Raw genomic sequence first — 5,881 nt, forward strand, 5'->3', positions numbered from 1 at the left:
GAGAGTTTAAGAAGTCTAACTTTACTCTGGTTTTCCAGCTCCCCCTCATCACATTGTTGACTAAGCTAGTATTGATGATGTTCAAGTGGTTTGTTTTAATGGAGTGGCTCATGTTTTTGAGACTGCCTAGTAACTTTTTGTTCAGTGATCTTTGCCCTTATAGTGGGGAAGGACTTCTGTCTTCAACTCACAGTAGTCTTAGTGAAACTCTGAAATTTGACTTATCTGCTTTCTTATTTGATGAGTTTTAGCTGATTCAAAATGATATATCATTTTTTTAACTTTTTAAATAAACCACAGAAAACCTGCTTTGCACATGCATTAGTTTTTTTCTGTTGCTGTGATAAAACATCATGACCAATTATATCCCATGGAAGAAAGGGTTTATTTTGGCTCATGATTCCAGATGGATGAGTCCATCACAGTTAGGGAGGCATAGCAGCAAGAGGAGGGCATGATAGCAGGAACAGGAAGCTGCAAGCTCTTGTTTTCAAATGGAAACATGAAGCATAGAGAATGAGCAAGAAGTGGGTGTAAAATTATAAAACATTCAAAGTCTTCCCTCAGTGACATACTTCCTCCAGCAAGGGTGCACCCCAACAGTGCCTCTCCTCCACACAGTGATGCCTACTGTGGACCAACTGACTACTCACATGCCATTTTCAGCCCCTATTTTGTATGTGTGACCCAATACTACCAGCATACTCAATCTCTCTGGCTGGGACAGTTGGATTGGCTTTGGGAATATGATCAATTCAGCCCAGTAAGAGAAATGCTGGTAGTTTTGCTTATTCCTGTAGGGTTGGATGAGGGCATTCTCTCTTTCACTGAGAAAATACAGGAAACTGTGGGTACCCCTTTGCCTTAAATGATAGAGGAAACATACTTGAGAATAGAAACAGCACAGAGGAAAGCAAGACAAAGCTGCAGGAGACAGGGTTCCCCTGTACAAATCATGTCTGAGCTGCATTCTACTTTTCTTTGTAGTTATATTCCCTAAAAAATTCATTTCTTAAAATTCCAATATGAGCCAAGTTTTCAGATGTCTATCTAAAGAATATTCTCTTCTTTAGGCTTGTTTCCTCATAGCTGTGGATAGTGTGACAGTGACTTCTAACCGTTATGCTATTCATGGACTTCCTATTCTGGAAATCTGGAAATGCAGTCAGAGGCTGGCCACAAACATTCCAAGATAGATTTTCCCAGAGACAAAATGTCCAGACAGTCTGAGAGTAAAACTATACAGTAAATCTCTTTTCCTTCATGGACTAAAAATCCATAGCTGTTCCTTATCCTGCTTCCTACTGCCCTTAGATGTTAGCTCTGGAATACTGGACAAGGAGTGGCAGACAACAGAAGACATGGCTCTGTTTTCCTCATTAGGCCAATAAAAGTTTCTCCAGGCAGAGCTCTCTATAGCTTACAATTAAATCCTCAAAGTTGAGGATTGCTACCTAGTGAAGGGCAGGTCCTTAGGAAATGTCAGATGATCATGCAAGTAGAAAGAGTTGTTCCCAAGAAATGCAGCTCAAGTTCTTCCTCTCTCATTTAGACACCACATTAACTACTATCAGCAGTGCCCAGGACCTGTGTGGCTTTTGTGTGATATGCTCATGCTCAAAAGGACAATCACAAGCATGTCCATGGGAGCCAGAATAGAAAGAATCCAATGAAGCCCCAGATGCACAGACATGAACTTTCTCATCCTCCCTTGTTCAGGGGCTCCCTGGGTGGAAGGCATTGTATCTCAGTCTCTCAAGCACTAGACTAGTGGCCAAATATCAGAGATATGGCCTGCAGCTAAATGATGTGTAACTGTCTATTCTCTCTCTCTGACAATGGGGTGTAAAGGTTTCTTTCTTTCAAGATCTTGGACTGCTTTCAGATATAGCACTTGGTCCAAATGTAGCCAACTGCAAGCCACAGGGTTTAGCATAAGGGAGAAGATGGAAATTGCTTATGTTTGTAGAGCAGAGACTCACAAGGCTCCTGCAGGGGGGATTACTGGGCAGGCAGAAGACGTGTGAGATGAAGTGCAGAAAGGCTTGTAGCTGGGATGCAACCTCCAGCTGGAGCTGTGGCTGGCTCCTTCATGATCAAGCTTTCATGCAGTTCATCCATTAACTTTGTCAAACTAATCAGTATTCACCCTGGGCTAGCCACACTGATAGTGAGGCAGAACTAATTAGCAAACAATCTCCTGACATCCCAAAGACCAGAGACCCCGTAGGGCAGATCTGCTCCTTCTTACCCTAGCCACTCGTTCTCATTTGGAGAGTTATTTTTAAGTAAAGAAGAACAGAGGCCAGAGCACGTGCAGCTGAGAGATGTACCCTGTCTGGATCTCGGCCCAGAACTCCTGGGGTTGAGTCCAGGTGTTCAACAAGGAGCTTGGTTTGCAGAGAGGTCAGATGGAACGCAGCGCTGGCTGGGGTTGCTCATCAAGGCACGTGGTGTCTTTTTTGTGGTGTCCTTTTCTGCAATGGGAGGTCAAGTTAAATGAAAGCAAAGTCCCCCTCTCTCCGTCCTCTCTCCTCCTCTGATGTCCTGGCAGCTCGATTCCAACTGGGGAAAACTTTAGGTGATTAGCAACAACCTAAAAAATGGCACCCATCCAGCAACAACCTAAACAATGGCGCCCATCCAAGTCACAATGAAACCCTAGGGAATCTTCAAACTGTGCATCATTTCCTGGATTTGAGTAGTTCCTTCACATGGGGTGTGTTTGTGGTGGGGGGAACAAAGGGAACCACAGCAGTCCTGTTGCTAATAACTTAGAGATATCCTCCTTGAGAACAGCAGGCAACTGTGGAGGCTTTCCGCAGACCACATCACTCTGAGACAAGCAAGAGGAAGAGGATTGTTTGGGAAGGTGAAGAGGGTGTCTTGGCACACTGTAATAACTGCTGTGGGTTTTTCCTTGGTGTGCAGCTCCAAGCCAACTACCTATGTGGCGGTAGAAAGATGGCTCCAGGTAGCTCAATTGGTTACCATGTTGTTTGCAGCAGGATTTGACATGCTCATAAGAAAAAAAATTCAAGCATGACTTTAAGATACAATATGATGTAAAAATTAGAGGTGAGGGCTTATGTAAATTTTATTTTAAGAATAGTTCCAGGCTTTGAGGTAGAGCACTTGTTTTACAAGCTCAGGTGCCTGGGTTTGACTCGCAGGACCTAAGCAGGGAGGAAAAGAAAAAGTCTCATGCCATGGCTGATGTGAATACACTGTTTCCTCATAGGAATAAATAAAAAAATGAGCTAACTATAAAAGAAAGTGGATAAGAGTTAGCGAGGTATGGTGTCATATGCCTGTAATTCCAGCACTTGGTAGGATAACGGGTTTGAGCTTAAGAAAAAATCTAATGAGTCCCTATGTCAGATTAAAAAAAAATAGGATGAGACTCAATGGGGCATCACTGACCTTGAACTGAACCATCCAAACAACTTGGCTTCTCTGCAGAAAACCAGTTATAAAATGCCCTTTCAAGGACCATTATAGTGCAGATGTCTCCAGCCTCTTTGTGCCTTGCTTCAGTCCTTCTGTGAAGTCATGATCTACTTCATCAGGTGTAGCCTCCATCTCTGTTCTGCTCTCACTGGCCTCCTCATCTTAAACATACTCAGTCGTCTATGTCCTTGACAGCTGGCTTTATTTGGAGCTCTCATCTCACTTTCATGTTATTGCCTTTTCTCTCCTACTGTCAAATGAGCAATTCTACCTAAATATTCCGTATCATCTGAAATGCTACATGCTATGAAACAATACTACTCTTATCACTTCCTTTCTGATATTTTTTCTCATTTCTATTAATACTTCCATAATATTCTCAAGTACTCAGCCTCAAAACAAACAAAAATCAAAACGAGTAAAAACTTAGATTTAGTCATCTTCATTCCTCGTTTTCAGGCATCTTTTGCTATCAGTTGTTTGCATCTTTTTTTTTTTTTCTGCTGCTTTTGCACCACAAGCCCACAATTCACCTGACAATTGAGTTATTAAGCAGAACCACACAGTATCCAATCCTCTATGTAAAAGCTGGGCAAATGGCAGTAGTTTCAAGTGAGTCACTCAAGGAGCTGCTAAGCGATGTCTCCCAGGATTTATGGGAAATTAACAAAGTTTAGATTTTGGTCCCTTCAGGAAACAACTCAACCTTACCCTAACTCTGAACATTTGAAGACTTTTGGGTGCTCCAGACTGCATGGAAAGATCTCAGCTTTCAAGTTGCGCATACATAATTAATTCAAGCATTTCTGGAGTCTTATATCTTACCCTTGCTTTCCAACATTCTCACTCTGTGATTTGGGGCAGGACATCTTGGGAATACATCTCTGTGACACCACTTCAAATCCTCCTTGGAAGGAGAAGACAATAAATGTTTCATCAGTCAGTCACCCAGCTTTTATGCTTCCTCTTGGCTTTCTTGCTTCTGCCAAAAAGACAAGATCTTACAGGGAGGGCACGTGACTGGGTGTGTTTTGCCCTCTGCTCTGACACAGTCTGCTGGCCTTCAGGGCACAGCTTAAGGCCCATCTGTTCAATCAAGCTTTTGCATGATTGACGTGGGAGAATGGTCCAGGTGAGGGTCCCTTAGATTATTATCTCCATCTCTTTGTACAAGCAACTGGAGGCCTCTGGTGTCCCAAGCCTCCTCCAGGTGACCTAAATGAACAAATGCGTAAACAATGCTTTCTCTAGCAATTATATCCATTCCAAAAACCCCTCCTTAAATCCTTTGTGGAACAAGGCAGCATATAAACATATACATAAATAATAAATTCAATGTGTTTCAAGTGGTAGCTTGGAAAACCATCCTACTGCTCTGGCAGGAAGCCTTTCTTTTGTATTTAAATGACCTTTTTTTTTTTCTTAATTCCACTTGAAAGGTGGGTATAAATGGCTTTTTCCAAGACTAGTGTTTTCTGCTTAACTATTTGAAGTTTTTATTGTTCAAACACATGCAAAGTTGACTGCGCCTCCCCCATTATCTTGTGATACTTAAAGGGCACAAGCCACTTTGATCTGTAAATACTTCAGCACATGTATATCTGAAAGATAAAGGTATTTAAAAGAATATCATGACTACGGCATTTTATATGCTGTTTTAAATTTAATAACAATTGCTCATCTTCTTAAGACGCATAAGCACATTCAAATGTCCTTCATTACTTCAGAGTTGCACATACTGAATGTAGTTAACAGCTCTGAAGCCCCTTTATTTGCTAATGTCCTTCTTCTTCTTTCACCGGAGCCTTGCATCCTTCCTCCTTCCAGCCGCTCTTCTCACACTCCGAATTTGTCTGATGACTGTATGGTACTGGTTAACTGTTTACTCATCTCCTGGCTTTCCTGTAAGCTACTAGAGGCATTTTATGAATTCCAATTTGATGTCTTAAGCAAGAACATTTAGTAGATGATACTGTAGGTTCCCCTATTTCTTTCTATAAAGAAATATAATATTTAACTCTCCTCATTATTAATCATTAACAGACCTGCTGAGATTAATCAGAAGAAATGACAAGATCTCTATTCTCATTTTTGCAGAGAAATAGTGTGGTCCACACTCATCCATGCGGCAGATATTTCCAGACAATAAATCCCAAAGCTCTGTACCTGAAGATGCCTGAGAAGTTTAAGAATTCTCCCATTAGCCATGTACAGTTAAGCAATTAATGTCCCTCAGAGAGATGTAGGAGAGACTACCATGAGCGAGCCATGAGTTGGTAACAATATGCATTTTAGTGTATAGTGATAATAGTCAAGAGATTTACAGATGCTATGTTGAGCAGTGAATGCAAAATAGGAGAAAGGAACATGGTTAGGCAACTGTCCCTCAGAAAGTGTGTTCTGAACTAGGTTTGAAGGAATCGAGGGATTT

This window comes from Acomys russatus, chromosome 2 (assembly GCF_903995435.1).
Source record: "Acomys russatus chromosome 2, mAcoRus1.1, whole genome shotgun sequence".
Classification (NCBI taxonomy): Eukaryota; Metazoa; Chordata; class Mammalia; order Rodentia; family Muridae; genus Acomys; species Acomys russatus.